At 31.0% G+C, this 11944-nt stretch overlaps 1 protein-coding gene and 1 pseudogene across 21 annotated transcripts in view; one reads left to right on the forward strand and one right to left on the reverse strand.

Moving 5' to 3' along the window:
- The window catches only part of MARCH1 (membrane associated ring-CH-type finger 1), a 612422-nt gene that overhangs the window by 371059 nt on the left and 229419 nt on the right, over nucleotides 1-11944 (reverse strand). The gene's annotated exons all lie outside the window — the stretch shown is intronic.
- LOC105294504 lies at nucleotides 3720-4199 on the forward strand (annotated as a pseudogene).

Genomic DNA, 11944 nt, shown 5'->3' on the forward strand with positions numbered 1-11944 from the left:
AAAAAAAATTAATAACTTCATTTGAGTCAAATAGATAAAGAATTAAAAAGCATGTAGTTATAACATATTTTAAGTACATAGACAGATCATGGCACATTCTAAGCACTCAAAAAAGTTAAGTTACAAACACCTAGATGCAGAATGGAAATCTCAGAATCAGGTAATGCTATAAGAGGCAAGGAAGGCAGTACCAGAAAGGAAGAAGCATGAGGTTAAAATTCTTGTGCGCTGTTGATGGAAATGTAAACTGGTACAGCTGTTATGGAAAACAGTATGAAGATTTCCCAAAATGTTAAAAATAGAACTGCCATATGATCCAGCAATCTCACTTCTGGTTATCTTTCCAAAGGAAGTAAAAACATCATCTTGAAGAGATATCTGGATCCCCATGTTCATTGCAGCATTACTCACAATAGCCAAGATATGGAAACAACCTGTGTCCATCAAAAGATCAGTGATAAAGAAAATGTTATATATATGAAAACGCTCAGTCATAAAAAAGAAGGAAATTCTGTCTTTTGTGACAACAATGGATGGACCTTGACAATATTATGCTAAGTGAAATAAGTCAGAGAAAAAACAAACAAATACTGTATATTTTCATTTATAAGTAGAATCTAAAAAAGTTGACCTCTTAGAAACTGAGAGTAGAATAGTGGTTGCCAGGGGCTAGGGAGTGAGGTAAATGGGAGGAATGTCAGTCAAAGGGTACAGACTCCGTTATAAGATGAATTAATTCTGGGGATCTAATGTATAGTCTGGTGATTATAATTAACAATATGGTATTATATACTTCAAAGCTGTTAAGAGAGTAAATCTTAAATGTTATCATTACACACACTCACACAAGTAATTGTGAGGGGATGGAGGTGTTTAACCTTAGTGTGGTAATCATTTTGCAATATATATGTGTATCAAATCATCATGTTGTACACCTTAAACTTACACATGTTATGTGTCAGTAATATCTCAATGAAGCTGGAAAAAAGATTTCTCCTTTCTCCTGTTAAAATACCATCTACATGTATCTCACTGTTATCTCTCTATAATCTAGGTCTGATACTATTACCCTTTCAAAAAATTCTTCACTGCTAGCTTATTGTTTAGGTCTTCAAATTTTTTGATGGTGTATGACATCAATAAAAATTTTGCAGTGGGAGAAGCGTGAAAAAAGATGAAGGGAAATAGGAGATATAAACTTCCAATTATAAAATAAGTCACAAGGATGTAATATGCAGTGTAGACAATATAGTCAGTACAAAGTAGTAACACAATACAAAGTAATAACTTTGTATGGTGACAGATGGTTACTACACATTGTGGTGAACCACTTCGTTAGGTATATAAATGTTGAATAACTATGTTCACACCTGAAACTAATACAATATTGCATGTTAACTATATTTTAATAATTTTTTTTAAGATAGGAAAAAAAAAAAAAACAAGATGAGGGGATGGCTTTCTCCATTGCTCTAAGGCTTTCTCTCCTACTGTGTAAACTATAAATGACTGCAAAGAAATATAAAACTGGAAAAAATTATACTACACGAATGAGTCCAGCGATTGTATGACCAGGCAGCACAGATTCATGATTCCTGAAAAAGAGAAAATAATGAGATGATTCCTACAATTCTCCGGTTTTCTGCCAAAAGGCAATTTCTGGACTCTGGTACAGAAAACAAAACTAGAACTTAATTGTCTAAGTTGAGGCCATAGTAATTCAGGTGGAGGAAAACGGACATGGCTGGAATTTGTGGAGCAAAAAACCAGAAAGTACGTATAGAGAAAGAGCTCCAGAAATCTGTATAAGGTTCCTCTGGAGTCTTTAGCTACTTACTAATCTGCATGTTTGTGAGATGAGCCTCCACAAGACAGAGGAACAAAAGAACAACTACCTGAGAGCTATAAACCAAACAAAACCCTGTGTACCCAGGGTTCAAGATCTAGCAGTGAGAGAGGAAATGACTTGTAGAATCACAGGATATTCAGCAGAGATCCCCAAACGATTATGCCTTAGAGTAAATTTTACTCTAGATACTCTCTCTAAAGCTTAAAAGCCAGCCTCTAAAGACACAAATTAAATCTCAAGTAAATTAACTGACTGCCAAAACAACTTTTACACTCTTAAAGGCATATAATAACAAAGTCTAAATTCTTGACAATAAAATATGCAGAATATCCTGCATTAAATAAAACATGACAAGACATAAAAAGTAGCAAAATATGATTCATAGCCAGGATTAAAGTCAGCAATGTGACAGATCCAGAAATCACAGAGATGATGGAATTAGCGGACAAATCATTATGATAGCTATTATAAATTGGCTTAAAGAAAAATATAAACATAAGAAGAAAAGAAATTCAGAATGTAAAAAAGAACCAAATGGAACTTCTAAATATAAAAAATGCAATACCCGAAAGAAAAATTCACAAAATAGATTTAAAACCAAATTCGATATTACAGAAAAAATAAGTAGAGACATAACAGAAAAACTACCCAAACTTAAGCACAAAGGGGTTGTGGGCGGGATGGGGAGGCTAAAAAATAATAGACAGAAAAAGAGTGACATATGGGAGAAAATCAAGCAGTTTACCACTCATGCAGTTGGAGAGCCAGAAGAAAAGGAGAAGGAGGAGCAGAAATTATGTTGGAAAAAATAAAGTCAAAAATTTCCCCGAATTTACAATAATTAAAAGAAACTTTTCAAACCCCAAAGTGAAGAAATAAAATCAGACTCAAGCACAGAAAAGGCAAATTTCTGAAAACATTTAGCTAAAAGAAAATCTTTAAATAATGCTGGAGAGAAAAAGACCTATTTCATATAAGAAAAATAAGAATCACACCAAATTATCTTTATTCCATTGGAAAAAAAAAACTGTGAAGTCCAAATTAAATACCAATAAAAATATCCTTCAAAAATTAAGTCAAAATAAATTATTTTCACACAAATAATAACAGAAAATTTGTGCTAGCAGCCCTGCATTACAAGAAATGTTAAAGGAAGTTTTTCAGACAGAAACGACACCAGATGGAAATTCATATCCACACCAAGGCATGAGTGTCAGAAATAGTAAATATGTGAGTAACTAAAAAAGACATTTTTGTCTCATTTAAAACACATTTTAAAATAGAGCATTTAAACCAATGCATTATGGAGATTATAATATATAAAAATAAATGCGTGCAAACAGTAAGACAAAGAATAGATGGAAGAATAAGAAATAATATCAATATAACGTTCTTAAAATGTATGATAATAGGGTATTCATGTAAATCAGTGTGAAGGTAGAGGGTGATCAATTGAATATACATAGTTAAAAGCTGAAAATCACTATAAAATAAAATAAAAAGATATAGCCAATAAGTCAAAAATAAAGATAAAATTAAATCCTGAAAAATCACAATCCAAAATAAGAAAGAGGAAAAAGGAAAAAAGAATAAAAACAGATGGGAAAATAAAACATGCAGCAGGATGACAGATTATAATCCAAAGGCGTTGCTACTTACTTAATTAGACAAATATAATTGTCTAGACACTCCAATTAAGCAGCAGAGATGGTCAGATTATATAAATAAAATAAGTGCAAACTATATGTAGTCTACAAAAAAAAACAAAAACAAATCTAAAGACACGCAGGTTAAATACATTTAACCTATAAAAACTGTTAAATAAAGACATACATAGGTAAAAGTATTTCAAGAGAAATAACATGGAAGGAAACAAGGGTGAGGTGTGAACATGGGGAAGCAAAAGTAAACAAGGAAGTATGCGACCATGAAGGAATGCAGTCGCAGAGATGAGAGACTTAAAGAGGAGAATAGATTAAAACCTAAAAAGAAAGAAAAGAAAGATCCCAGTGCACTCAAAGAAAGAGAAGTCCCCCCTGACACCCTTCTTGCTTATTCTTCCAGTATAACACAGCTGGGCCCACCTTACCACATCCTGATTGACACCAACTTTATCAACTTTTCCATTAAAGCCAAACTGGATTTAATGCAGTCAATGATAAACTGTCTGTATGTCAAGTATATCCTTTGTATAACTGACTCTGTTATGGCTGAAATTGAGAAATTGGGGCAGAAATATCGAGTGGCTCTAAGGATTGCCAAGGCTCCAAGATTTGAATGACTACCATGCAAACACAGAGGAACCTATGCAGATGAGTGCTCACTGCAAGTGTTACATTGCTGCCAAGGTTGACAACGATCTTAAATGAAGAATCAGGAAGATCCCTGGAGTTCTCATCATGTACATGTCTACCCACAGGTACAACATTGAGCGGATGTCAAAATATAATGGAGGCCCTTGGTTCTAATTCTTAAAAGATAAAGTTCCTCTGCTTTCTTTCAACCAACTTTTTTTTGTTGCCAGTTTATTCAGTTTGCTACAGCATGAATTATTATTCCTTTCACACATCTGCTCTGTGTGTGCTGAGTATGGTTAAATATACTCACTTTTTGATGTTGGGAAAATGTTATTTTTGTATCATTTTAAAATGTTGCATTGTTTTATAAATCAGATGACTGCTCACAGAATAAAAAGATATATATCATACAAACACTATTCGGAACAAACTAAAACTCAGGCAGACTAGAATTTAGCAAAAAGAATATTACTAGCAATAGATACTTTTTATGTTAAAAGTATCAATTCATTAGGAATATATAAAAAACATATGTCTGCACATTATAACCAATTCTAAATAAGTAAAGGAAAAAAATAAGAGAAGTGAAAGAAGTGGACAAATTTAAAATTACAATTTGTGATTTCAACACTGTTCTTTGTGTAATTAATATAGTAAAAGTGGAAATAAGGATATTCTAAAAAAAACTGTCAACCGACTTCACCCAAGAACTGTAGAACAGAAATTCAAGTGCATATACAACATTCACAAAGATATATCATACCCAGAGCAATAAAAAAAAAAACCTCAATAAATTTAAAAGAGATGAAATCAAATATATGTTTTTGGATCATAATGTAATAAAACTAGAAATCAATAACAAGGATATAGGAAAATTCTTAAATAACTGGAAATCAATTAATATATTTCAATAGAACCCCCAAGCCAGAGAAGAAATAAATCTCAAGGGCAGTTTAAAAACATTGGGAAATGAATGAAAATGAAAATATGGAATATCAAAATTTGTGAGATGCACTTATATTGTAGCTTAAGGAGTAATTATTTAAACCTTTAAAGATTTATATTAGAGAAGAAAAAAAGTTTAAAAGTAATGGTCTAATATTCAACTTTAAAAAATAATTTTTAAAAGCACATTAAATGAAAAGTAAATGAAAGGCAATAAATAGAGAATGTTGGTAAATTAAAAAAAAATAGAAAAATATCGATGAAACTAAAAGCTGATTCTTTGAAAAGATAAATAAAATTGATACATCTCTAGCAAGACTGACCAAGAAAAATATTTTAAAAAGGCTCTAATTTACCAATAACAAGGATGAAAGAAGAAACATCGCTACATATTGAAGACATTAAAATAATAATAAGAAAATATTATGAACAATTTTAAGTCAATAAAATTGACAAACTAAATAAAATATTTAAATCCCTTGACAGAAACAAGTTAATAAAACTGACCCAAAAACAAATAGAAAATCTTAATAATCTTATTTCTATTAAATACATTGAATTTATAATTTAAAACTCTCCAACAATAAAAACGCTGGATCTAGATGATATACTGAGGAATTTTACATATATTTGAGTCAAAAATAAATACCAGCTTTACACACATTTTTTTCAGAATATATAAAAGGAGAGCACATTTCTCCAACTGTTTTTTCAGGATCAAAACTATCCCTATTCATAATAGCCAAGATATAGAAGCAACCTTAGTGCCCATGAATAGATTATGGGATAAAGAAGTTATGGTTCATATATACTCAGCTATTAAAAAAATGAAATCTTACCATTTGCAACAACATTGGAACTAGAGGGTATTATGCTGAGTAAAATAAGTCAGACAGAGAAAGATAAGTACCGTATGATTTCACGTTACATATGGAATCTAAGGAACAAAGGAAATGAACAAACTAAATGAAAGCAGACTCACAGATACAGAGAACGAACTGGTGACTACCAGAGGGGAGGAGGGCTGGAAGGTTGGGTGAAAAGGTGAAGGGATGAAGAAGTACAAATTAGTAGTTATAAAACAGTCACTGGGATTTAGAGTATAGCATAGGTATGTAGTCAATATTATTGTAATGGCTGTGTGTAGTGCCAGATGGGTGCTGGAGTAATCAGCGGGGGATCACTTCATGGATTGTATAAATGAATAACATTTTAAAATTTAAAATAAACAAATAAATAACTAAAAAAAAAAAAAACTATCCCGATACCAAGGATTCCAAAGGAAAAAAAATTAAAGGCCAATAGCCATATGAATATAAATGCTAAAATTTTAACATAATATAACAAGATGAATCCAAAAATATTTTAAAATAGTAATAAATAATGGCTAAATGAAGCTTATCTCAGCATGTTAGTTTAATAATAAAAAAATTAATATATTGCTCCACAGTAAAGACTAAAAAACAAAAACAAAAAAAACAAACCATGATTGACTCAATAAATAGAAAAAAAGCATTTGATAAAACTCAACAACTGTTGACGATGTAATTTTAGCAAACTAGGAAGAAAAGGGAAGACACTCCCTCAACTTGAGAAATAATATTTATTAAAAAATTCTAGCTAACATCACACTTACTGATTAAACAAGCAAACAAACTGAATACTTTCCTCCCTATTATCAGGAAGAAGACAAGGATAATCACTCTTAAGAAATTATTTTCTAGTCATTATTGTCTTTGTTTTCAGAAAACATTATCAGGTAAGTAAACAATCCTTAGGAATATCACAGAAAGCAATTAGAACTAAGTGAATTAAGGCAAATTACAGAATTGAAAGTCCATTAACAAAAAATAAAATCAATTTTTATTTGTATATTCTGACCACAATGATAAAATTTAATTTCTAAAAACATCATTTACAATAGCATCCCCAAAAAACAATACTTAGAGATAAATTTAAGTGTATGTAAGATCTATACACTGAAAACTACAAAATATTGCTGAGAGAAAATAAAGATTTAAATAAATGGAGAAATATGTTTTTTAGAGTTCAATATTGCTATGTCAATTCTCTCTAAATTTATTTATAGAGTCAATGAAATTACAAGCAAAATACCAGTAGGCTTTGTATAAAAATTGATAACCTAATTATAAAGCATATATGGGAATGCAAAGAACTCAAACTAGTAAAACAAATTTGAATAAGAACAAAGTTGAAGAACTTAGATTACCAGATTTCAAGACTTAATATAAAGCTAAGTAATCAAAACTGTGTGGTATTAGTATATGGACAAATGGGTCAATGTAAATAGGGAATTTTCAAGGATACCCACACATCTGTGGTCAAACGATTTTTCTACATGCCAAGTGAGTTCAACAAAAAATAATTATATATATGCAAACGGCTCTGTAAGATCTGTATGTACATTTGGAAATAAATGAGTATTGATCCTTATCAAAGACCATAGACAAAATTTTACTCAAATTAGAACAAAGATCGAAGTATAATGGCTAAAAAGTTAAAATATCTAAAAGGAACCAGGAGCTACTAGTCACGAGAGGTTAAATAAATGAAATAAAAAATTTAAATTTCACTTTCTCAGTTATACTAGCCACATCTCAAGTGCTCAACAGACACATGTGGCTCGTGATCACCTGGCTATGTACTAAGGGACAGACGATTTCCATTGTCTCAGGAAGTACTACTAGGCAACGTTGCTTTAAAAAATGTCTGTAAACATATACCACTGAGCATATTAAATCTCATTAAATAGATTGTACTGCTTTGTACTGATTTGTAGGAACTTTATTAAGTGATTAATAAGTTGTAAATTTAGGGTTACTTGATGACGGTACTTAGGGTAATTTTTTAGTTTACTCTAGGATTTACAGGTAGAAGCCATTGAAGTCCTACAAGAAATGCATCATATACTTCACAGTTTCAAATGCTGTTAAATCCACAGATAATTCTTACAATGCTCTATTTCTAATGGATGTGAGATTTTTAAAACACTGAATTTCTTTTGACATTGAATTCTTTTGAGAAAATCATTTTTGAAAAAGTGGTGGTTTTTTTTCCTTTCTTGTTTCTCTCTCTCTAAAGGTTTTACAAGTGACAAATTGATAATAGTCAGTAGCAAAAAACACACAGAAAAGGGAAAACCAATTAGAGGATGGCTATATTTTCTGAAAAACATTATACAGTAAAATATATCTGTTACTGTTTCCTCTATTTATAAATAATATTTCTCAATACTTTTAATCATCTTTTATAAAACATCCATTTTAAATTTAGAACTGAAAAGAATATTATTTTAATATAGTAACAAGTGAAACTATTTCACAGAACAAAGGGAGCAAACCACCTCTCCCCAAAGATGGCTTTTTGGAAAAAAAGTGAGAATCTAGTTTGTTTAAGAATTTAAAGCAGGAGCTAATACACCTTTTTTACTGTTTTATAACCTTCAAGTACAGCAAAAGCATTTTTAATATTCTTTCCTTAAAAACTTTATCATAAATTCTGTCAGTGCAGATGTAAAGCTGCTGTACAACAACCTTGTATAACAACCAGCCATCTATCATCACGTCCTTCTTCAGTGAAATCAAACTACCTGTTTACAGAAACATTTGCTGTGAAAGATTTGCCTTTACACAAAAGATTCACCCCGATCATAAATGACATGTGAGTGTGCGTGATCATCTTTTACTTACAATTAAATGACTTTGCGGGATGTTTACTCAGTGTCCAGGATGATATGAGGCACTGCAGAATATGTAAGAAAGCATGAGGAAACAGCACAGCAGAGGAGATAAGACATAAAACAGGTTCTGTTTAGCGATTAAGATAATATAATATCACACATAAATCTGTGTGGCACTGGTAATAACTGCAACATAATTTTCAGCATGAATGAATCAGTAATTCTATGACAAGAAATTTCTGCTGAGACTGTGAGATTAGAGTGGTGAATTAAAAACGTTCAGGAGCTGATGGAAGTTTCTGGAAGGAAAAGAGATAGTAAGAGAAGATAATTTTGAGCATATGAGAATATTATGCTTTTCTTTGGTTGACAAGAAAAAAATTGAGGGAAAGAGAAACAACCCCCTTCATCATTAAAATCTGTATGAGAATTTTATGGGAAGTTGAAGGAGAATAAATGATGGAATTCGGGGTGCAAGATATAAAATTCTCTTACCTTGTAGAAAAAAGACAAAAGTTAATGTCTGATGTTTATAGAACAAGGAATAGAAGAATCTATATGCATTTAAAGTTACAAAGCTATCAACAGAATAACTAATCACAATAATCTCACAATATCGGAGTGCGGGGAATAGAAATGATGCAGGGGTGGGGGACTAAATAAACAAGCTAAATTTCATTTGTCCTTGTGGGAGCAAAAGAATATTGGCAAGAGTCAAAAGTGTAAATAAGTAGTGAAGATTAATGAATGAAGTCACTAACAAAAGTAAAAGCAAGAATGGTTCCGAGTGACTGCCCCTGGAGCAAAGCACTGGAATGGAATATGATTGCTTTAGATTATGCACATGTATTATTACTTAAAATTCCAATGTATGTAATACTCCCTGAAAATGGATATATTACATCTAAGTTCAAATTCAGAGATATTTTATTAACAATATCTTTGTCAACACCATATTTACTTTAAAAAAAACAACCGAAATATGCACAGAGAGCACAGTGATTTCTATGTGACAAATACACCGAGGAATCAGAAATATGCCTTTTAATCTCATCTTACTTTTGTACTTTTCTTTACGTTCCAATGTTCATTTTCTTTTTGCCTCCAATTTTAGCATATTAAAATGTGACTCACAAAATTAATCAGCTTCGGCAAAAAAAAAAAAAAAAAGACCAGAAAGTATTCAAAATACCAAGTACAATAGAAAATCTTATTAAAGCTAAAATACATAGGATGCTTATATAATCATAAAGTCTGCATTGCTCAAATTATTATTTTTTTGGTTTGCAGGATACTATTGTCATAGAAATGGTTACCAATAAAAACAAAACTTTTATCAAATCCCTAGTTACAAATTTTTTTTTCTTTCCGATAAGAACTTTTAAGATCTACTCTCAGTAACTTTCAAGTACATGATACAATATTAACTATAGTCACTATGCTGTACATTATATCCTTAGGACTTAACTTATTTTGTAACTGGAAGTTTGTATCTCTTGATGACCTTCGCCCATTTCACCCACCTGCCAACCCCCACCTGCGGCAACCACGCAACCATCACTCTGTTCTGCGTATCTATGAGCTCAGCTTTTTTGTTGTTTGTTTGTTTGTTTTAGCTTCCACATGTAAGTATAATAATGTGGTTTTTGTCTTTCTCTGTTTGCCATTATTAACCCAGTTTTACAAACAAGGTTTCCAAAGTTCGGGGAAATAAAGTTATTTTCACTAAGTCACTGAGACAATAGATGATAGAGTTGGGCTTCTCTTGTTCCCAAATCCAGAGAACTTAAATATATGTGTCAGGAATTGACTGCTACACATATACCTCTAAATACATGTGGCATGCCACATTATTATTGAGGTATCAAAAAGAAAACGCCACTTATATCCATTAATTTCATGCATTTGATTATATTTTCTATTTTAATTAATATTTCTGAACAATACAAGAATACTTGTATGTTTTTTAATATAAGTATTTCCTTGGACATACAAAATTACTATGTCTAATCAGTCTCATCTATCTTGGAGAAACCTGATGTTTGAGAGCTTCATCAGAGGTCTTCTAAATGCACGCAGAAACGTATACTGGTATAAACAGACGATACCAGTGATGTTCCCCTGTGCTCGTAGTAAATTAATGATTAATCGAAAACCTGACGATCACAACTTAAATCTACAGCTTCTCTGTAGATCTAAATAAGATATGAGTTCTCTTTTAAATGAATAAAATTTAAGAAGTTTTCCATTGGTTTAGAAGAATGACAGTTACTACCCAGACCCTAATTCTGAATCCTCTGGACTATTTAAGGAAATTGACAACTTCTCACAACTTTAGGAAGAAAATAACTGCACATACTTTTCAATGTAGAATATATAAAATTCTTTCTTTTGTTGCCTATTGATTAGAAACCTTTTAGAAAATAAAAATATCTATGCAGCCCCGTATTTCCATGTTAAATAAAATACCATAGGTTAAAAAACATGACAGGAAAAAATGCTAAACATTTTTTAAAAGGGAACTAAAATCGAACACAGTAGATTCTTTGGTTCTGAGTAAACTTTACATAGATGAAAAACTTAATAAAATTAAATCTAATTAATGAGTTTTTATTAATAAGAATAATTAAAATATATTAGTGAAATGTTATGTTTTAGTTTGAATTAACGGTCATAAAATTCTGAGAGTTTGGTTACCTACCTCACCACTCACGGATAACCTCCCTTAATTATACTTTCTAAACAATTTTCAAGATACCATTGGCTGGTTGACATTGTTTCTATACTACGGTTAGAGAAGTGAAATGAAAGACTGAAGAAGATCTATGTTTTCTGATACAGACAACTAATAAAAGAGACTTTGTGATTGAATTGGGAAGCTATAAAAGTAACTTAACAATTATCCTCTTGTGATTCAAATGTTGTCTGAAAATATATGAGTATAAATAGGTGGAAGGCATAAATTAATACTTAACTTATAAATCCAAGGTCTGTAAGAATAAAAATGTACACAACCTGTTTTTTTTTTTTTTATTTTCAAATTCTATTTTAAACATAAATATCCAACCTCAGTGATCTGGGAACATACATTAAAACCACAATACGATACCACTACATACTCACCAGAAAGGCTAAAATTTTAAAGGCTACTGG

This window comes from Pteropus vampyrus, unplaced genomic scaffold, assembly GCF_000151845.1.
Source record: "Pteropus vampyrus isolate Shadow unplaced genomic scaffold, Pvam_2.0 Scaffold88, whole genome shotgun sequence".
NCBI classification, from domain to species: Eukaryota; Metazoa; Chordata; class Mammalia; order Chiroptera; family Pteropodidae; genus Pteropus; species Pteropus vampyrus.